We start from the raw sequence: 24,934 nt of genomic DNA on the forward strand, positions 1-24,934 counted from the left end.
CCGCCCGCCCGCCCGCTCACGTGATAACATAATACGTCCCCGTCTTCGACGGGCGTATAAAAAGATGGCACAAACTGAAATGGGGCAGTAATTATGAAATTTTAAAAACTAATAAAAAGTTTGCATCATTTGCTTCTTCATAATATCCTGTGTGCTTATAGTTGGCGTCAAGTATACCTATAAAATGTATGTATGAAAACTAAATCTTCATTCAACTACTTGTTAAGATAATCCACTTAACATTGCTGCTGCTCCTGTTTCTGTGCGATACTTTGATGACAGAATTGGCATTATTGTACTATGACGTGTCCGCCTGTTCCTCTCGTGGAGGTTAAACTTTACCGTGGCCAGACATAAACCAATTACATCACTCCTTACTGTGCATTCCTTTCTAATGCTATCATTGTTTCTGTCGAGGGTATGTACTACATCTGTGCACAAATAAAGACATATTTGTTGCTTAAGCTGTTTAGTATATCAAGCATCTACTTCAGTGTGCCGAGTGAAATATAAACATCAGTATTGTACATGTACATGTTTGCATGTTTAGACACCTACAAAATTTGCTGGGTAGTCCGCAAGACTAATACAATAGTAGAGTATTCACTAGCTATAGTCTTACAGTGGACATATACAAAACTATGGTGAATGAAGTTTTTTTAATTGTTATTCTATAATTATAACCTATTTATCAAATGATAATGTGGTAACATTATTTTCTACAAGGGCCAATGACCAGTTACATGTAGGTATATACGTAGGTGTTGAAATCTGCTAGTGTCGAATAAGAGGAATGTAGATCCCTGCTATACATATGTATATATATATAACCTGTACTTTAAATATTTGTAACAGGGATGTCAATCAATCAATCAATCAATCAAGATTCCTCTCTTCCAATGGTATATTGTAAAACCGACCAGTCTTGATCTGTAAAGGGAAGCAACCAAGTCTCAATTTAGCTGATGTGCTTCGATAGCGTCTCGGCAAATTACACACCATTTTTCTACCCTTTCCTACATGTGGAGGGTGTCCCTGTTGGTTTTGGACACATGATCCACCAAAAGCATGATTTTGGGAAAATATAGTGATTTTTGCATTGATTTGGGGGGGGAAAACTACAGGGGAACGTTCCTCCATTATTAGGTCCCAATACGCCTTAACAAAATCACTGCCTCATGTAAATCTCAGCGAAACTTTTGACTATCTGATATCTTTCAGTATAATGAACTTTATTTTGCTGTACTCTAAATCAGTTTATATATATATGTATGGTAGATTTTTTTTTATGTTTCTTATCTTTGATACTTAATTTCATCTATAAGTCACTGCTTATATTGTTATAGCATTCTCTCAATCATGTCAGTTGTTGTAATTAAGATTTAGAAATTCTGCAGTTTTTTACATTATAAAAAGTTTTGCATTATATAACACGATAGGTATAGTAGGTTTTAGTGTTATATGTGTTTTATGTATTTACCTCAGTTGTTAACTGACAGCTGGTATACTGTACAGGTATGATAGGAATTACCAGCTCATTGCAATTGATGTGTGTGGGTGAGAATATATTTGGCTATACAGTGCACGTGTGTAACTATTTTTGTCCATGGAAGTAGGAATTCTAATACATTTCTTCCACTCCTTTCAAATTCTTCTACAATCTTGTCTCTGTTAGTGGTATATATTACAAGACTCTTTAAATGCTTCCTGTGTATCAACAGGCTTGAGCAATCCATAAGAGTAAGCCATTCTCTTGCCCCTTAGACATATCAAGGTGCACTTAATAAATGTGTATTTATCAGTCCAAAAAATAACTGGTTTATATATCATAGCTATAAGAACCATACAAATTGTTTGAATTTTGAAAATTTACACAAAACGTAACCTTATTAAAGGTCAAGGTTACAGATTTAGACCCTCTGTTGCAACTTTGGAAGTGGTACATTTAGCACAGATTGATTAGTTGAGTTAAATTCTGCAACTAATTGGTAATTGATATATATGTCTCGAGCTCCAACAAATACCTCCCATAATAAGAACGTAGTTTAAATTATAAAGTCTGTCACAAAACATTAGTTGTGATATTGGATCCTATTTCACTGGCTCATTCAGGTGAGGTTTAACCCTGTGGAATTCTGTTTGCACTAATGGAGAAGATACAGTGGGAAGGACATATCTTCACAAGTTTTTGTCATGATTCTGTAATCTTGAACATTTCAAAATCATAAGTTTGTAGCACTTGAAAGTTCCCAGCAAAGCTATCCTCACTTGGCTCGGCCAATATTACTTCAGATCTCTAAGACAAGACTAGATTATCAACCCGAATCTTTTACAGAACAGGTCCTTCACCGGCAAAACAAGTGCATGTGTATTTATATACAGTATTCCATGTTATATAGTGTAACTTATAGTCGGATCTGGGGAGGCTGTACTGGTGATAAACGTGAAATATTACATCCAAGCAGATTTGTGTGAATGCCACAGATTACCCCATGCATATCGCACCTCTTTGTAGTTCAGGGTAACTTTCTGTTCTTTTTTTCTTCTGAAGAAGAAATATTTGGTGATATCTGGCGTGATCATGATTTATCATTGGATCTGGTTAATGTTTGTAGTATTCATTGCGGCAGTTTGTATACAACTTTGTTTAAGTTCTCATGCTCGGGCTTTCTTGTATCACCACATTAGGATTGTTGATGACTAGCAAGACTAGTTAAAAAATGCTACAGAAGGTGATATTTATGTTTGGGGGTGTTTTCTGACCTTGGACTGTCATAACCTTCTAGTTGCTTCCAGCAGCAGGGATGCAGATTTACTTTGATAAAGGGATATATATTTACCACATGTAACTTCATACATGTGTTTTGATATCTAATAGAGTTGCACATACATGTACATTAAGGGCTTTCACATGATAAATGTATACATTAACATGTATTCAGATAAATATTGATTCTAACTTTTTGTTTCAGGGTCATATACGTATACTGGTACCTTTATGGGTGTATGACTATGTATACATTCAATAGCTCTAGAAATTAAACTACATATTAAACCTCATGTAGGGACATTTTTCATTGTTTGATCGGCTTGACTAGTCTGATCCTAGAAAAATAAATCACATGTATGACTGGAGGTATTTATTCTGATACCGAGTGATCTAACAAGAACGTTAACCTACATAACTACCTGGATGTCTTTACAATCGGTGGGATTACTGCTGGTCTGCCATCTGTCATCAGACAGACTTACATTGTATACACTTTTAGGTGACTCATACTTTACAAACTTTTACATCAAACTTGTCTTAACTGTCTTTCATACTACATAATCAAAAGTCATTTCTTTGTTATGCACTTAACCACCCACCCACCAAACAAAACATAGAACAAATTCTTTTTGCAGATTGCATTGCAAATTGGCATTCATGACTAGTGACACTTGGCTTTGGGAGTTTCCTGTCAGCTAGGTTGCTGCAGTCTCTGGCAATGACACTGCACTGTCTTGGGGAGTTTTCTGCTTGGCACTGCAGTATCCAGCAATGAAAATTAATTCTAAATCATGTATTTAATTTCTAATGAATGAGGTGAAAATTAGCAAAAGTATGTGGCTTACATGTATAATCTTTCTAAACATTCAGTAGAAGATCATTTTTTTAAAGGCAATAGTAGCAGTAGATCATAAGGTGTAATTGTTGCCCCAATAGTGCAGCAGCTCTAAATTGAGGACCTCCATTTAAGATCTTTATCTGAAAAGACCCTATATAAACACAATACGTCTCCAGCACACACACAGACATACACACATATGGAGATATTAGCCATGTGGCATAGGACTAGTAGTTAGCGCCTGATAAGGCAGCTCCTGCCAATTCCTCAATATTGTATTGATTAATATATATATGCTAATTGTATTGACTGTATAAAATTGTATATCTATGTACTGTAAAGCGCTTTAGAGTGGCTTATGTTAGCTAGATAGGGCGCTATATCAAATGTTGTATATTATTATTATTATTATTATATACTAACACTAAGCAGAGAGTTTGTTTTGGCGAGTTTTACAGACGAATACAGGCCATTTCCCATAGCAAAAAAGTGTCTTATTTTCCCAAAATGATGAAAAATTGAGGAATTTCTTCCCAATTTAGGTAAAAACAATGCAATATTTTCCTAATTCATGAAGGAACAGGCTATTGTGAGATTTAGGTAGAAAAAAACACTGCTAAGTATTCAACATTAATATTTTCTTTTGCTGTGAATAAACGGTACTTTGTACAAAATCTATTTGTAGTTTCCATTAAAAGCATGTCTTCCTTTTCCATGAAAACCCTATTGTCACAATACCTAAATTTCAGGTTTATGAATTATAGTCATAGCTCTTAGTAATATTCTAAATGAAATGTAACTGCTTCTTCTGAGTTTTGTTCATTTCTTATGTTTAATCAGTTTCTCTCAGTTAATTTTTGACTATTTAGTATAATAAGGCCTAGGTCTATCAACATTTTCTGTGGACCATTTGATTTTATCATCAAATATTAATGTCTGTTCAAATTATGTCACGAAAGTACATGTCTAAGTCACAGAACATTGTCTTGATAAGACCACAATTAGATACAGGCAGTATAAAAATTCAGGTCAAATTTAACGGGATGTTGTCTGCTTATCACATTTAACAAAGTTTTGACTATTACAGTTAGTTATGGAACACATTCCATGTGTAAACAGTTCAATTTGAATGTTGTTTGGAAAACGTGAATTACTACAAACTATTGTGAGTTTTATAAAAAGAAAATAGAATAACATCCCATTTAGCTTTAAATATTACCACGAGCTAGAAACTGTTAACAGATGTCTGGTATTGCCTTTGTTACTTGCCTGCTTCGACTCATTCTCATTAAAAAGGACATTTTATTGCATGATATTCTAAAACGTGACTGTATCTCCTGCTTTCAATAGGGCATCAAACACTCCCAAACCAGTAAAGAGTAGATGATGTCATTGTACCCCATTGTATCAGCAGCTCTGTCCTATTATACACTTTTTGATGTTGGATTGAAATAGTCCTTGCTGGCTATATATAAGTATCAACTACAATGATGTACATAGTGCGAGAAAGCACTCATAACTGATCCATATCATTGTCACGTTAGAGGAATACATTATAATGAGTCTGAAGCTCCACTGCCAGGCACTCTGGGGAGATGATACTAGATGCTTTGTTATGAACATTGGGTTAATTGTGTCAGTATGTTTAACAACATGTGTTCCCAGTAATTGTCCCCACATGTGTTGGAACTATTGTATTGGAGTCATTACACATGGTGGTTGCCGTCAGTGTTCATGCAATACATGTGCTCCTCAGGTTGGTGCTACTACAAATGGTGTTTTCCTTCATCTTCCGTTTGTTTTTACTTGGTATTTACCGGTACATTTTTGTTGACAACACATGTTGAGCGATCAGGTCCTTTAATTGTAGAACTTAGCTAGGGCTAGTTGAAAAAGAATCTTTGTTTCCAAATACATTACATCTTGAAGAGATGATGAAAAAAATTGGATGTACTTGCTCCTTCATGTATACCTGAATCTGGTGCTGTTTTATATATACATTAATATATTAGAACCATTTGACTTAAGAGTTATGAACAGAAAATACCAAATTGTTTAAGTCATAATTAGGAATGCTTCACCATATCATAATTTAACCTGAAAGTGTTTGACATTTCAATATAATTTTATAATGTCAAGAAAAATACAAATTTGGTATATTTACTGAATGAAACAATTATCAGGTGATATTTTTTTTAGAACTTTTGAAAGTCATGAGATCGTGTAATTGGCTGCATGAATGCTGGAATGCATTGTGGTCAATAATCATGTTTACCGATATTTGTTAACATTTTCTCTGTAGGTTCTGATCACACTTCTTCATTCACAGTTCAGCACTTGTGTGTAAAGATGAGGATTGGTTGTTAAAGTGTTGGAGGTCAGATATCTGTGTCATTGTGTGTACTTATTGATTGTATGTCCTTGTTGTATAGCCTTAACTGATCAACTATCAATTACTGACTGCCTGCTTCAATGTATAGGTCCTTATGCATCAACTTACATGTTTGTTAGATGACAATCATTTTTGCCATTTAATTTGATACGTTTTTATATCATTGTCCCAAGATGTCATATAATTTTAAATCAGTAATTTATAAATTACCTGTCATATACAAAGATTCGTCATCATTCAACATCAGGAATTTGAATCTTAACAGGAAGAAGAAAGAGAATATTAAAATATAGATAATTTCAAAGTTTGTTTATGACAAAAGAGCTATAGCTAGTCTCCTAAGCACTTAAAGCACTAGTGAGGAGTGAAATGTCCCCACTCTTGCATCAAGGTTTCAAACGCTCTCGAGACCTTGAGCTAAATTCTGCTGATTTGCATTCATCTGTTTTCATTCTCGACATAAACTAGTGTACTGGTAGTAGAGGCATTAAGTTTGAGTCCCTTTATCAGAGAAGCCGTCGAGGTATGCACCTAGCTGACCTCTCACAGATTCTTATAGCCTGTCTATGTTTTGATAAAATGTTTAACGTATGAAATAAGGCTGGTCAAACCGTAACACATTGGCAGTTGCTCCTGTTTTGGAAAACAAGAAAGTAGCTGTTTTGTGAAACTTTCTCTATGGAAAAAAAAGGAAGAACCAAATAAAAGAGTTAATGAAACAGCTGGGTGTCTTTTAAATTTAGAGCAAATTAGCTTTGTGTGAGTTGATTAGACCATAAAACTCATGTCTTTAACACTGATTACACTGGAGCGTCTCTTTAAAACAAAAGCAACTCAGTTTTGTAATTTAAGGTTGCTAGTTTTAGAAGATTGGATACCAATGAGTACTGATATGGTGATATTGCAAGTGGGGAAGACACTGTGGATATTGCAAGTGTGTTTCGCATTACACGAAACAAAACAAAATAAGGCACTACAAAATTAGATCATTACGCTGCTACCATAAATAAGTACAACATGATGTTGGTATAACACGTTTTGGCAATATATATCAAGGGAGGGTTATATCTGTAAGGAGGGGAAAATGACACATTGACCAACAGTGCAGTTGTGCAATGAGGTACAAATGAAATGGATATAATTTGGTAATCATATAAATCTGGTTTCTGCATAAAGGGTGCACCCCTATTTTGCATTAAAACAGGGTTTAATGTTTTAATGTTTTTACGAGTATTGCTTCCAGGAACCTAGGAATCATTATGTTGCAATAAATTAAAGTACAGACAGATTTGAAGGATCAACATCCCTGTGTATATCTTATAACCACTATATTTTGATCATGTGTAATTGTGTGTTTGTTAACTTATATCACAGGATAAACCCATCCAATATACTGTGTATATGTTTACTTCAATTGTATATATATAAGATCTAACATAGAATCTTATCATTATTGTCTTTCTCCTACTCTAAGGCTGCAGCCTGGCCCTCATTTAGAAAGAGGTTAAATGAGCACTTTGTTTGGACGTTGCAGGCTTTTATAGAGAGGTATATATATATATATGGGTTTATCATGGGTGAAATATGGTACTGATAACCATTCTTTTAGATTCTGTCAATATAAAAAAAAGTCAGAAATTGAAAGGAAATACTGTATAATTTACGTTTAATTTAGAAATACTGGTTGATAGATGTTAGATCACTTTTTCGTGAAATCTTGCCTGTATTGTATATGTATACTGAGAAGTAATTTTATACATCAAATTGTGTATTTTGAAGAAATTGCTAATATTAATTGAAGGAGACCACCCTTGAATACGCACATTAATAAGTGTTGGTAACATTTCATAAACTTAACTTTTAATGTAACACCTGGCCGTTCACCTGGGAAAATACACTCTTACTATTTACCTGGTAGATGCATTTTTTACACCTGGTGATTAAAATATGTCAACCACAGACTTCAGTTATATGAGGGTATGTTATTTGTACATGTACCAATGGACAGGTTGAATGAAGACAGTCACACTTGTGTTGTTACCTGTCCAGATGTAACGTATGTAGGGTCTGTCCTGTCAATGAGTTTGTGTGTTGTAAGCATTGGAAGAAAGTAACACCTGTGTCAGTTGTTTGTACCTGTCCAGAACTAGGCTATCAGCAGTGAGAGTTCTTATCGTGAAGATCAGGGTACTGTCAAACACATGGTGTAGGCTGACGCTCTAGGTGTGTACTTGTTTATATACTTAGGGCATGCTACATATTTTAATCATACCTAGTACACACAGGTAAGCCCTCAGCACTTACCATCATAACAAAGACTGACCATCTTATCTACCCTACCTGTCCATTTACGATTGATTGGGATTCAAATCTGCCAGATTGTTACCAGATATAACGGCCATATATAACAGCCATATATATCCATCTGGCTACTACGAACATACATAGAATAGGCCTTCTAGTCTTAGGTATGTGATGTTAGTACGATATATACAACTGTCCGAAAAACTGAAGTCAATTTTAAGCCCCATTTGACTTTACAGTTTTGAGACATTGAACAACTAATATCTAACTGTATGAAGTGTTGATGAAATATTAAAGTTATCTTGATCAGGATACCTTTGGTACATTTCTGGAGTGTTAGATACCCCAAGCTGTCCAAACTTTTATCAGCAACTGATTGTTCCCCCCTATGCATGGCTAATATAAATTTAAAAAAACAGCTGATTGCTAAAGTGAACAATGACTAGAATTAAAATGATGAAAAAATGTTCACATACCACGGTAATAAACACAGGTGTATTAACACTGTCTATTGTACATGCATACCTTTAACTTCTGACACTGACCTTAGTCAGTCCCATTTTGACAATTCCGCTAGAAGTGGGTGTATTCTGACCTCAATCACTTGCTTGAAGACTTGCTTATAGGGTGAATGAACCTTAAACCAATCCTACACCTCTGCTATCTTGTTATACATAGGTAATTATAATAGCTGACCGCATTTTACGATCCAGTAGTCATCACCTTGGGGCTACACAAGGTCAGCATATATATAAGTATAACATTTATAGCTACCCAGTATTATGAAAACATGGATAAAGATTTTACAATCTTAGCATAATATTGATATAATTCTTTAAACTATGAACCTTTATCGTGGTGTATTGCTGAGTGTAGGTAGAAAGTTGTACATTATATTCATATTCATAACAGAATGTGTAGTGTATTAAGTAGGACTTCTATATTCATTTGAAAGGTTATTGTCATTGTGTCATCGAAGTCAGTTAAATATCGAAATTACAAAAAATTGTTTTCATGAATTAACTTGATGTTACAGCTGTTTGTTTGCCATGATTGCTGAATCAATCAAGATGTCGTTTGGGCAAGGATTCCCACCTGACATGAAGTTATTTGATTTGTTTGTAATTCATCCAGTTCCAACATGGCCGAATGATTACCCTTCATCAATATTAATGCTAACATCACACAGTTTATCATTAATGGATTGAGGACACAGCTATTCCACTTGAGGAAGGCTACAAGGATATCAATTATAAAGCTGACAAAGTCTGACTGACAAAAAGAGTTCTTTGCAAAATTCAAACCTAGCTAAACAACTGAATCCAAATATGTATATATTGGGATTACTTGTAGGATGTTGCTCCGATATTCACAATAACCGTATTGTTATCATGTCTTGCATATTTATTGATTTATATTCACTTGATAAAGATACAGCATGAAAGACTGGCTATAAAGAAATTTGACTTATTTAAAATTGAAACTAATTCTTAAAGATGCTTGTCTCTTTTGCTTCTAGATCTGTTGAAGCAGAGACGTATACAAGCCCCTGGTTGAAGGGAATGTCTGATATAATTAATTTTGTTTAATTCTATAGGAAACTTCAGCATTACACACAGTGTAAACTGACAATAGCAGAGTGAAGAGAAATATCAATATTAGTAGGGACAGAGCGGATGAATTGGTTTGTGAGGCAGGCCAAAGCTAGCTATACCTGCCAATTATTGGGTGCTTGTAGAGAAAGTACTGTACTCTATCAGGGACAGGCATGGCTATATCTTGTCCTTGTATATATAGCTGGCTCTGATCATGAGCATCCATTATTGAAGAGAGCTATACTCTTGTAAAAACAAAGACCAGGTTTTAGACATACTGTATTGATTCTAAAAAAGTGCCCATACTCTAATCATTATCTATTGTCCATAGCTTATATCTGGTGTAGAAGTGTAAATAAAGCCACTGTTTGGGAACGATAAGAAAAAATAAGCTCACTGAATTTCAGCTTGACAGTTCCTGAGAAATTTTGATCCAAAAACCACTAGCTTTGGTTTATATCTATGGGAACAAATCACACAATTTATATGTGTGTATACAGATTTACATTTATGTATCATTGCAGAACTTTTTCCAAACCAGAAAATGTTATCAACATACACATGTATACAAGTACTTTCCAATGAAATAGTTGAAATGGTTTCATAGCAACAGAAAGAATGTGTTTATGATAAAATGTAAGTGGGTCGTTGTTAGATCACACTGGGTTTAATTACAGGCAGTTGGTAGTGTCCTTGGATGACCTTTACTGGATTACCTCTAGACTTGCTGAGGGGAGTCTCCAGTCACGTGCCATTTGGCCCCCATCACCTAATGATGTACCAACTTGGCATGACTTCACTAGCGATTTATCAGTCAGAGAGATAAAGGCTTGTGTTTAGAGGGATACTGAATCAGACATAGAACAAAATTTAAAAAAGTACTGAATTATGTAAAATGGTTATTTGCAATTTGGTCCAAGTGGTTACTGAAAATGTAAGACAAAATGTTTACTTGTGGATAAATATGGGTCTGATAATTATAACCCATCAGCTAAAATGGCACCCAGAAATCTAAGTATAAAAATAATTGCTTTGTTCTTCAAAGTTTAGACAATTTTACTGTTTTGTTGCTGAAATTAGGCTTGTACGGACGGGTAACAGGTGCTTAGGTTAGGTAATCATAAGCCACTGATATTTTAACTGAATTGATATATATAGATGCTTGAGTAGGCTACTACCGTAATATTTTGTTTGACTTGATAATCCTATGGATACAATATCTACAAATGATCACAAGTTCAAATTGAGTTTTCATATACATGTGCTTAACCACACGAGTGGCAATATCTGAAGCAAGTTTTACATAAATTAACTGTTCAGATGATTTATAACCAGCTGCAGTCTGTAAATGTGTTTAACAGAAACCACCTCTTAGGGCAAACGGTGTTCACAGTTAGACAACATATTTAGGAGAAGCAGTCTGAGAATTATTGGCAATATATAACCTTTTTCGCCATGCAAAAATAATCAGAAAAATGTAATTTTCCACTAGGGAGCAGTGTAATACTGCCGTCACACCGGACTGGCGTCCTTACCGCGTCCTAAACTTTCATATTTTGGAGAACGCCGATGGTCGCATTGAGAACGCCAATGATTTTTCTAAAATAAATCCAGATTTCGAGTCAGCCGTCCCACCGGAGTTCTGTGCTCTGCGATCTGTGTATGTACACGGCGTTCCCAACACGACCTTACCGCGTTCTTACTGCGTCCTTGGAGTTTCTATTGAGTTTACACGGCGTCACTGCAGCGTCCATACGGCGATCAGCTGCGACCCCACTGCGTTCTTAGCGAAATATCCGCCCTGACATCGCGGTAAGGACGCCATAGACGTGATGGGGTCGTGGTAAGAACCCCATAGACTTGGTAAGGACGCAGTAAGGTCGCCATTGGTCCCCCGATCCTTTTCTCCGCGTTTACATGGCGACTCTACCATGTCTGTACTACGTTCCTTTGGCGTTGTTCGGGTTCCTACTGCGATGCTACGGCGACCATGGCGACCTCAGGGCGATCCCGCGGCGTCCTGAGCCAGGACGCCGAACCTCGGCGTTTACTTTTAACATGTCCAAAGTAAACGCCGTCGCTCTGCGACCTTCGGCGCCCTTGGGGTCCCCACGGCGTCTTGATGCGTTCTCACCACGACCCTACGGCGTCCATGGCGTCCCTTCCACATCCTGGTTCGCCGTAGGGACGCCAGTCCGGTGTGACGGCTGTATAATGGCAGGTTTCAGTTAAAAGTTTTGATGTGTCAGAAATAGAATCCCCTGTGGATTGTGATATGAGAATCATATTCTTAAAAACTCCCTACCCAACCACAAAAGTATTTTGAAATTATAATTTCATATCATTGCTTATTGTAAAATTCCAGATTTTTGATTATCATGATTTTGTAAGTTCTGGATATTGCTGGGGTGGTTTTGATAGACAACTTTACCATGATAATCTAGGGTGTACCATTCCATACTTTAAGTATTAGTCTGCAGGCAGTTACATGGTATATCTTTATGGTAAATTTATATTTTCACAACATGATAAACTAGAGCTGCCATTGAACATAATCTGCTGATTCAGAATGATATACCACATTAATAATGGAAATTCAGCCTGGGAGATCTTCATTTCTTTGCCAGAATGGAAAATACAGTCAAAATATGAGCTATGTTGAGGAAGAATGTGTCAACGATATAAGCACCCCTAGGCCTCTCTTGTCATAAATTTACATGCACCGAGCACCCTCCTTAGGTTAAACATGGTATGCATGCATGTTTGATGTTTTCTGAATGAACTGGAGTCTGATATGGTAACATTTCTTTCATGATGCTAAATTTTATCAAAGTTAATTGATTTTCAACAAAATTTTGGGAAATTCTGCTCCTTCTAGCTAGTTACCAGGGATGATCATGATGTAAATTAAATTGCTCCTATGTTCTGTATTTAAGCACACATACTTGATGAGATAATAGGTGTTAGTCATATTTTAGTCTAGAGCAATTAGGTTAATATAATTAGTGCATTCATAATTGAAGGATATTTACATCTTGATAATCTATTAGAGTATGGAAGTCTTGAAGGAGCATTTACATGAGAATATGAGGTCTAATGGAACTGGAGTGACAGTCACTTCTGTTTGTAAATTCAAATTGTTATTGTGTAGGGATTTATGCACAAAGTGTATGTTGATTATCATATTTAGTCGGCAGCTGGGTTAAACTAGACAACGAGATAGTGTAATTGATCGTTATAATTCAGTATGAACCAAAAAACCAATGAGCTGAATATGCTAACTCAGGATTTATTCTTGTAGGATTTCAAATACAAGTGCTACAGTGATGTGCTGTAGGGAGGCATAGTTCTACTGCTTTTACTGAGCTTTACGTCTCTAAAGAATTACCCATTTAAAATAAAGCGTTTTGATAGTTTTTAATAGGTTTGTTGTAAATATACGTTTAGATACATGCAATTTTATTAATGACTTGTGTGGCCAGCCGTATCATATTCATGTACATGTGAAATAAAACCCACTATGGCTGTAATAGTGTATAATGTATCCCAGGGGGCAAATTATATTGGACATGCTCTATATGGCATTTGAGTATGAATGTGGAACTAGAGGTTAAATTGGTTATATGGTCGTGGGCAGGTAACATTGCTCCTAATTAGTGTGTAAACTTGTACAGACAATGATTAATGGACAAACGTCAAACAGGATTTTGTACTGCGACATTTTACGACTGATGTTTTTTGCATACAGCCTGAAGGCCATGTGTCCCTGTGTTAATGTGCTTTGAAAAATTCAGTTCGATATATTGAAAATTGAAATCTACATCTGTTTCCTTTTCTGGGGAATACTTTAGACTTTAAGTTCATTGTTTAATTGTATTGAATTCATAAAGTTGCTCCCACAAATTAGGAGTAATCTAAAAAACTTAAGACTTTAAGTTCATTGTTTAATTGTATTGAATTCATTAAGTTGAAGATCAAGAAGTGCATTGTATGCATACAGCTGTACATGCAAGTGGGTGGGATGAACATTGACAATATGATCATGATTCACACACACCAACTAACGGGTTGTACGTATAAGCATATGGAATTACAGTATTATATCATGAACATTGGCTTTACAGCAAAAATCTCATTTTCATTTCCCAACAATTCAGCTATTTTGTCTTGGTATTTTCCTCATTTTTCTATTATTTGATAACATTTCTGTTTAATTGTTCGTTAAACCCCAACCCCAAATCAAAATAATGCTACTCCAGTTAGAAAGTACAATTTTACCCATCATATGGTTCACATTTCAGCTACTGTTGATATGTAGTGTTTAATCAGATGTGATCGATCTAGACAATCCTAACACAACAACAAACGCCAGACAGGCAACCTAAACGTACAGCAAGGGTAAGGTCACGGCAATAAAAAATCAATGTTAACTAAATGTTCAGTTCTCTAATGGCGTAATAGCGATTGGTTCTGTAGTTGAACATCAATAATCAATACTGATCATGAATGTTTTCTATTTATTTTCTAGAGTACCAAAGTTGCTGATTGGCCATTATTATCAAATAGTGTATTTTTGACATCTATACAGTGTTTCACTACAGTCAAATCAGCATACAAAGGAGGCAAAGGGATGTATGATGTTATTGTATACAACTGTTCTATAACTCTGAACATCCCTCACTCCCACCCCATATTGTACTCTTATATAATTAGGCAGCAAATAAAGGAAAGAAAGGTGAATAAATATGTAAAGGGAAATGTGTAGTTCTTATTTGCGTTTTAGTAATGGCAAATTAGTGCTGTAAGTATCTTGCAGAGAAACGGTCTAGACAAAGCTTCATGCTATCAATAGTAGAAGGCCTTACTGATGTGTTCCGAAACTAATTATTTGCCATAGTAATGCTGCCACCGGCTGTTTTGTGTTGTGAATCGTGTCCTGACAGGGATTGTATATACTGCTGGATAGAGAGGCCTGAGCTCGAGGTGCTCCTGTTACAGGGCTAGTACATAATGTTACTTCACACTTAGATAGGGAAGAGTACAGAAATAGTATCCTTATAATAGTGGTGCTTGGATACCATTAGCATGTGCCTCTATAACGTTCCCATGGCATCTGGGGTCTATAGTCATTTCGTTGCAGTGATCTTTGATCTCAACCTTCTGTTGTTTCTTAGATTGCACAACAGAAAGTGTGCCCATGACAGTATGGTAACTTTCAGATATTTCAGCTTCAACATTCTTGTCATAAAATAAATGTTTGAATCAAAATTCTTTAAAACTTTTTAGTTTGTGAAGGTTCTCTTAATGATTGGGAAATTCTTGTGGACTTAAAGTCAAGTTGATTCATCTTGCAAAAAGTAATGTTGGTGTTGATTTATGGTTCAAGAAAAGACATGCATTGGGAACAATAAACAATGATTACTAAGGTAACACAACTTCACTATATATAGATATCTAATTTACTTGCCTAATCATTAATGCCAGGCCAGTGTTTATATACTGGTATGCAAACCAGTATAAATACTTCAGCTGCTGGGCATACCGATGTATTTCATTATCAACATTCATCATTGCTATGTATTTGCCAGGCAAAATTTTACTAGGTACAATGTACATTTGGCTTCTATTTAAACATCAGAATAATGGCTACCATGTTGTATTGTCCAGGGGAAGTTACTGGTGAACCTTTGATACAAACGTTCTCATTGATTCAGAGTAGAATTAACAGTAAAATGAGCTGAACATGCATCATCATATCTGCACAAGCACACTAAAAATGGACCATACAAAATGAAATACTCTTGAGTCTTGGATCTTTTCTCTATCAAGCATGTCAAAAGTGTGTTTGCCAAGATTTATCAGGAAATTGCCTACTTGGCAGTCTCATTTGACCTTGACCTTGGATAAAGGTAATTCTCCCTACACATCATCAGCAGTCTAACTTCCTCATTGTATGAGCCAGAAATAGTAGACTATGCTCTCTGTCAGTGGTGATCACTGTGGAGGAGAAGGTGGCCCACCTTCACGTAATGTCACATGGAACTGTTTAGTAATTATAATGTCTTGGAGTGTAAACATGGGGGAGGGTCTCCTCCACCTGTCAACAGGTGTTGTTTATACCTGGGTCAAGGTAACAATGAACAGGATTACAGAAAAGCTTATTGAATTTATATTTATTGCTATCTATACCAATTTCAAACATTAAAAATTCTAATAGGTGAATAATTATCAGGGTACTGTGTACATGTATTGACATCAGTGCAATATTTCGGACAGATCTTGATCCACAGCATCATTGATGTCTTAGGAATTTATCGATGGATATATTGTTAATTGAGGTTCTTTTTACGTCTTTGCAGCAGCTATAGAATCACATGATGATGGTCTGGGTGAAATAAATACATCCAACTTTTGAGATAGAGTCCAAATATACATGCCTATGTACCATTCAGGTATCACTGTATTATAGATAAACAAGCTGTCTGCCAATCCTGATATATTTTACCATCTTCCTTACAACTTTCATGGATTCACATGTGTTCTATGTGGTGCATCACAAGTTGTGATCTGGCTGGCTCCATCTCGCCTTCTTGATGGTGTGTGGAATGGGTTATGGTAGCACACTTAATACAGGTACACACTGACGAGCAATACACCTTGGCTTTTATCAGGCTGTACCTCTAGGGGAAAATACAATTTTGATGCGCCTAAAATAACTTCATGAAAACATCCCATATCCCCAAAATTGTAAACAAAAAGCAAATTTAATTCTTGAGTTATGTACATATATCCCTGTACTGAAATCCTTATTGTTCTTGCTACATTTCAACCTCGAGTCAGTGTGAATCTTGTACACCAGCCAACCCTTTGTTACAGTTTTCAGCATGCTTCATGTTGCTGTATTTATTTGGCATCTTTGATTCTCCTTTATTTCTTCTAAAGAGCTTAAGCCTATGAACATAAATATTTTCATGCCCCAGCTGTCAGGTTTTACAGAGTAATACAAGGCAAAGGTACTTTGAAGGTATGTACAGTATACAATCATCAATCTTTAAGTCCTTTATAACAAAATCTGTCTGCAATAATTGTCTAAGTACTGATCTCTGAATGTTTAAACTTGTACACATAACAGCTGGCAGGTACAAGCAATTTCCTCCAACAGACCCCCTCCCCCATAAAACTGTTGCCAAAATAGTTCACTTATTGGCTCCAGGTGTTTTTGGAGCATTTAATGAGTTGAGTAGGCAGACTGGTGACCTCTGACCTTAAATGACTTACTGTCAGAAGTTTGGTGCTTTGGAATATTTTGAGGTCTAGAGAAGAGACATTGGGGATAGGGTAATGGAGTAGACTTTAGAGGGAGTAATAAAGAACATTTCAAAATGGATGGGGGAAAGGAGGGGGGGGGGCGGGGATTAAAAAATCGTAATTCACTATTATAGATACAAGATCAGTAAGAGTACATTGGGTATTTGATGCCCTTTTGCTGTTGAAATTCACCCAATCCCCCTAGGATTTAGTCATTTCCCCCCAATTCTGGGTACTTGTACTAAATAATTGAAAGGAGATGGGATAGGATACTGGAAGAGAAGAAGAGGAGAAGCAGTAATTTGCAGAAAGAGGACACTTAATGATTACTATTTCAAATTTATTGTTCCATATATAATTTTGAAGTACTCTGAACTCATGTCCAAAGCAGAGGGGGTTAGTGTATAGCAGAAGGGCAGAGTATTAATGTTGGGTGGAGGTAGATACTAGGTGGTAAGCTATATTAGACCCATGGTAAGACTTATCAGTTCTGAGAAGTTTGGTAAGGTATCCTGTATCTAATATTTATACATTGGTTGTTATGGCAGAGAGCCAGAAGTCAAAATAGATGTATAAACATCTGTATCTTCCAGTATTCCAGTATTGTTGGTGTGTGAGGAACATCGCTGTTTTACAGGGTATTTTCTGGCTCTATATAGCTGTTAAAGACATGGTAGTTTACACTCTCCAAGGCCAAGAATTGTAAACAATGTTTATACTCTCTGATTATATAGTCTTAATAGTGTTTACTTCTACGATACCGGGTATGATATATGTATACTCTCTAAGAGTCAAAAGAATAACAAGATATAAACAATGTATACATATATGTACTCTTTAGACATGAGAGTACGATTACCAATATAATCAATGTGTAACCCTCTAGTTATGATATAAGGTAGATATATTTATAGTGTTTAACTCTCTAAGATATGTCTTATGATAGTATATCCCCTCATGAAACATTTAATTAATTTCAGGGAAACAAATAATCATTTTTCCCTATCACAAGGGGCAGCAGATGTATAATATTTCCTTCATTATCACATTGAAGTGTGCTTCTTTAACACAATAAAAATGAAATGTTAACTGGATGTGAAGTTATTACTGTGTATACTAGACTATGCTATGATATGATTATATTTGACATAAAGTTTCATGCATTTATTGACTGTGCATACCTCTGTATTATTTGGACCACAGGAGTCCTGTGATTAATTACCACAGAATCAGTAATAGTGTTCATCTTATGTTATACCATGCCCCTCTGAATTATTGATGAACACATGTTAGGAAGATACTATACCTGAATCTGATCCCAATTCCACACTCAAGTCCAGTATATTGATGTGTTACTTGTACTCCGTGTATTTGCCTGTATTTGTCGTTACATTAGATATCATCGATGTTGGAGATGGATTAATTACTGTTTGACATTGGGTATGCATTGCTGAATATTTGCAATAAAAATTGTTTTACAGGAAATGAAGTAAAACTAACACACATGAATCACCAATTAATTTACATCTTGAATAGATGGATCAATGTCTTTGATCATATTATATATTTACCTATCATGTGGTAAACCGAAACTTTCTTTTCCCCTGATATATGCTAGCCTATTTATAACATGATGGCTGCCAGGGCTGGGTTTTTTTCCGTCTCCTTTTTGGTTACACTGCAATAAACTTTTAGCTGATAAATAAATGCCTATGGCAAAAATACCTAGATTTTGAGGTAATATCAAAACTGACTCTAGATATTTCCCACCAAAACAAAAACATTCTGAAGAATGCCATTTTCATTAATCTGATCCAGGAATAATTTTTATGCCAAAGTGATATGTACACTGTACATGTTCTAATATATTACTGTAAATGTAAGCAGGAAGAGTGGCACACATCATGATCTATTATCAGTCAACTACAACTAGGTTTTAACACTTCAGCTAGTGTCAGAAAACAGGAAGTCCAGCGTCCATAGACAAAGGACTTAATAATATAATTGGTAGGCTCCTATTTCTGAAAAGATTCGCAGCTAATGAAAGTGATACTAGAATATGCATGTAGCATGTAGTGCTCTAGAGGTGAGTGTATGTGCTTGTGTATGATATAGGAACTGACAGATCTAGATCTCCACAATCCTGTGGCTAGGATGGGCGGACATAGTATTTTAGTAATCAAATTAAAACAGAGTTGTCAGGGGTGTATGATTTCATATTTTCAGCACAGTAGCTATAGCCAGCTGGCATATTTTGAAAACTAAATTTATTGCCCTTAGGTACCTGTATTTGATATCAGATGCTGACAGTTTGCCTTGACATAAAATCTACAAATGGCATCGGGGCAAGTTGAATTGTACATGGACTGTTATATTGAGCAGAAGATAGAATGAGTTTCTCTGCCAAGGTTTTGATTATAACATCCCTACAGAGAAAATGATGCTGGTGATATTGTTGATAATATCAGGTCTTTGTAATCCTTATATAATTAATGACAATGTCAACATAAATTGTCCTCCCATATGTGATATGTACATGTATATCTGCAAAGCTGGTCTTCTTGCCATTATGAGTGCTTTCTGACTGGTGGTCAGACACTGCCATTTGAACTGTGAGACTGAAGCGGTCATGTAATAACTGTTGGTCGCAGTGTCTGCAAGAAAAATCTTGTAGTTTGATGTTTATAATGAATGACATAACTTACATATAAAAGCCCATCAGCTATGAATAAGGGAGATAATCCATTATAAACAGAAATAAAAGATGCTGATTGAGATTGATGCTGTTTAAGTTTTTAACTTGAACGTGTATCCACCAAACACATTATCATAAAACTTAATATGACACTATTGAGCATATATGGCATAAAGTAATACATCATACTTATAGCAGAGCATAGCACTCGATATGAAGAGTCACTTGGATGATGTAGTGCTAGGATATGTACTTGGTAATATACAAGATAAAGTTTGTGTTGTAATTCTCCATCACTATGAGTACTGAAGTTGGTGTTTTAGCAGTTGTTTTATCTTGGATACCAATAACTCTAGATGTGTACGTCCATTCTGATGGGCCTGTGGTGGTGAGGCACTGTTTTCCTACTCATGTGTTGTACAGTACAAGTTACATGTTTGATAAGGTATCATTGAAGTACATGAATTTAACTCAGCAGAGACCATATGCTTTTCCTACCAGTATCATGCCATTTTCTTTAATGTCACAGTTTTCATTTTGATGCTTTCCCTTTATTGAATTGAACCAAAAAATAGCGGGGAATCGAACTATCTTCCAGAGTCATGTTATGCGTTCCCATATGTTACATGTGTCAATATTATCACCAGCGCTCAGGACTCAAGTTTTATAAGTTAAGGCTGGTGCTGAGTAGTTCAGAGGACTGGCAAGGTCCTACTTTACCTCATTAGTGATGTTCATTAATAAATCAGGGAAATCTAATTAACCTAGAAAAGTATAATCAAGTATAATGACAGTATCATTTAATTTCATTTAAGAAAATCAATGACTTGCCCCATTACCATGTATGTTGTACAATAACGTGGTTCTTCTTAAAACAGTTTAATTAGATCATGTAACAAATTGTTTTTGAACTTAGTCCCAATGCTCCATTTCCAACCATTCCTTCATCTGTAAGCTCCTTTCCCTCCCCCGTGCCCATTCCTATATCTTCCCCTTATCTCCATCCCACCCACTCCCCCTTTGTCTTTAAATGCCTACCCAATGGCCTGGTCACACTTGTATGGAATCTCTTGAACATTTTGAGTCTTGAGGTTCTTAAGATTTGAAATATTTCGCTGCTAGAGATTTCTTTGGATCAGCTTTGAGAATTATTTGATACAAGTGTAGCTTAGCCCTTGCTAACCTTAATCTTCTTTATTCCCTCCACCATCACCCAATACCCTTCATCCATCTCCCATAAACCTTGGCTGTACATACAGGGAATACTGCAGCAAGGTTCATTTGAGTATTGATTTGTAGATATTGATCTGACCTTTCCACCCTCTGAAACCTTCGCAGAGTCTGGTAGGATGCAGGCTTATCATTAGGTCAGACAAGGTCAAGTGTCTGCAACAAATATCCACAGACCAAAAACTGGCATGCTTTTTTAATCTCTATATCAAATTGTTTTATGATATAATATATACTTAAAATTACCAAGAATTGGTAAATCACTCTAAAATACTTTACGGTGTTACAACTTGTAAATGTGCTAAAAATAGCCAATAACAAGAATGTGAATGAGATTAATATTGCAGGCTTTTATTTTATCTGTTGTATGTTTAAAGCACTTGTTCAAAAAAAGTTTTGGAATGGGTCCCGATAAAATATCAACTATCTATATTTACAAGTCTTCCAGTAATCCTTTCTAATAATCTCAAGTGATTACGTATAAGTTTAAAGGTCAAATTATGAGCCACCTGCTGTAACCTTTTTTATTTTTTCCCATATTTCTTTTTTTGCCTTCTGGCCCTTTTGGAACAAAATTTTCAACCTGATCAGGCAATAAGGATACTGGTACATGTACTTTGTTATATTGTATACTGGGTTACTTTGTTATACTGTATACAGGGTTATGTTATACTGTATACAGCACATTGTTATACTGTATACAGGGTTATGTTATACTGTATACAGGGTTACTTTGTTATACTGTATACAGGGTAACTTTGTTATACTGTATACAGGGTTACTTTTAAACTGTGTACAGGGTTATGTTATACTGTAACAGGGTTGCTTTGTTATACTGTATACAGGGTTGCTTTGTTATACTGTTTATAGGGTTGCTTTGTTATACTGTATACAGGGTTGCTTTGTTATACTGTATACAGGGTTACTTTGTTATACTGTGTACAGGATTGCTTTGTTATACTGTATACAGGATTGGTTTGTTATACTGTATACAGGGTTGCTTTGTTATACTGTATACAGGGTTACTTTGTTATACTGTATACAGGGTTGCTTTGTTATACTGTATACAAGGTTACTTTGTTATACTATATACAGGGTTACTATGTTATACTGTATACAGGGATTCTTTGTTATACTGTATACAGGGATGCTTTGTTATACTATATACAGGGTTGCTTTGTTATACTGTATACGGGGATGCTTTGTTATACTGTATACAGGGTTGCTTTGTAATACTGTATACAGGGTTGCTTTGTTATACTGTATACAGGGTTATGTTATACTGTAAACAGGGTTACTTTGTTATACTATATACAGGGTTACTATGTTATACTGTATACAGTGTTGCTTTGTTATACTGTATACAGGGTTACTTTGTTATTCTGTATACAGGGTAACTTTGTTATACTGTATACAGGGTTACTTTTTTATACTGTAAACAGGGTTACTTTGTTATACTATATACAGGGATGCTTTGTTATACTGTATACAAGGTTACTTTGTTATACTATATACAGGGTTACTATGTTATACTGTATACAGTGTTGCTTTGTTATACTGTATACAGGGTTATGTTATACTGTAAACAGGGTTACTTTGTTATACTATATACAGGGTTGCTTTGTTATACTGTATACGGGGATGCTTTGTTATACTGTATACAGGGTTGCTTTGTAATACTGTATACAGGGTTGCTTTGTTATACTGTATACTGGGTTGCTTTGTTATACTGTATACAGGGTTGCTTTGTTATACTTTATACAGGGTTACTTTGTTATACTGTATACAGGATTGCTTTGTTATACTGTATACATGGTTACTTTGTTATACTGTATACAGGGATGCTTTGTTATACTGTATGCAGGGTTACTATGTTATACTGTATACAGGGTTGCTTTGTTATACCCTATACAGGGTTACTATGTTATACTGTATACAGGGTTACTTTGTTATCCTGTGTACAGGATTGCTTTGTTATACTGTATACAGGATTGGTTTGTTATACTGTATACAGGGTTGCTTTGTTATACCCTATACAGGGTTACTATGTTATACTGTATACAGGGATGCTTTGTTATAATGTATACAGGGTTACTTTGTTATACTGTATAAAGGGTAACTTTGTTATACTGTATACAGGGTTACTTTTTTATACTGTAAACAGGGTTACTTTGTTATACTATATACAGGGTTACTATGTTATACTGTATACAGGGATTCTTTGTTATACTGTATACAGGGATGCTTTGTTATACTGTATGCAGGGTTACTTTGTTATACTGTATACAGGGTTGCTTTGTAATACTGTATACAGGGTTGCTTTGTTATACTGTATACAAGGTTACTTTGTTATACTATATACAGGGTTACTTTGTTATACTGTATACAGGGATGCTTTGTTATAATGTATACAGGGTTACTTTGTTATACTGTATACTGGGTAACTTTGTTATACTGTATACAGGGTTACTTTTTTATACTGTAAACAGGGTTACTTTGTTATACTATATACAGGGATGCTTTGTTATACTGTATACAAGGTTACTTTGTTATACTATATACAGGGTTACTTTGTTATACTGTATACAGGGATGCTTTGTTATACTATATACAGGGTTGCTTTGTTATACTGTATACAGGGTTACTATGTTATACTGTATACAGGGTTACTTTGTGGAAGTTATTATTTGCAGTGAAATGAACATGCAAAATCCAAACAGCAGCAAACAATTTCACTAAATTACAGTAGATCTAACTATCTGTAAACCACAAATTCATCCTATTATAATTAAGAACTTTTCTGTCTAGATATGAAAATAAAACCTTATTGTCGGATCAGAGTAATAAAAAGGGAGGTTATTTATGTCATGTTAAAACCATATAATAAGTTATATTTATGTTCATAGTGATTGAAACGTTCAGATAGAAATGTATCATATACTTGTTTATGGCTAGGAGTAGGTATGAAGTATGGTCACACAGCTGTAAAAAATGTTCAACTCAATTGAAACTATATCATAGAAATGGTCCTAGTCAAACACTTTAATGACCCAAACAATGATTTAAAAAACCATAACATTCTTGGGATTTACACATTGTATATAGATGTGAACATTTTTTTTTTAATTTTGAATAACAGTATTCATCCGAGGAAAAAAGTCAAATATTTTAATTACATTCCATAAATTGCATACAAAGAGTATGGAAGGATGTGTCTCTTTAACGATTTTCCTGGTTTTGAGTATGGAAGGATGTGTCTCTTCAATGATTTTCCTGGTTTTGAGTATGGAAGGATGTTCCTCTTCAATGATTTTCCTGGTTTTGAGTATAGAAGGATGTGTCTGTTTAATGCTTTTCCTGGTTTTGGGTATGGAAGGATGTGTCTCTTCAATGCTTTTCCTAGTTTTGAGTATGGAAGGACGTGTCTCTTCAGTGCTTTTCCTGGTTTTGAGTATGGAAGTATGTGTCTCTTCAATGCTTTTCCTGGTTTTGAGCATGGAAGGATGTTCCTCTTCAATGATTTTCCTGGTTTTGAGTATGGAAGGATGTTCCTCTTCAATGATTTTCCTGGTTTTGAGTATGGAAGGATGTGTCTCTCCAATGCTTTTCCTGGTTTTGAGTATGGAACGATGTGTCTCTTCAATGCTTTTCCTGGTTTTGAGCATGGAAGGATGTTCCTCTTCAATGATTTTCCTGGTTTTGAGTATGGAAGGATGTGTGTCTCTTCAGTGCTTTTCCTAGTTTTGAGTATGGAAGGATGTGTCTCTTCAATGCTTTTCCTAGTTTTGAGTATGGAAGGATG

General features: G+C 35.4%; 1 protein-coding gene across 10 annotated transcripts in view; it reads left to right on the forward strand.

Annotated features, from left to right (window-relative positions):
• The window catches only part of LOC110443044 (LIM and SH3 domain protein 1-like), a 68,497-nt gene that overhangs the window by 7,237 nt on the left and 36,326 nt on the right, over nucleotides 1–24,934 (forward strand). The window lies entirely within an intron of this gene.

Source organism: Mizuhopecten yessoensis, unplaced genomic scaffold, assembly GCF_002113885.1.
Source record: "Mizuhopecten yessoensis strain PY_sf001 unplaced genomic scaffold, ASM211388v2 scaffold716323, whole genome shotgun sequence".
Lineage (NCBI taxonomy): Eukaryota > Metazoa > Mollusca > Bivalvia > Pectinida > Pectinidae > Mizuhopecten > Mizuhopecten yessoensis.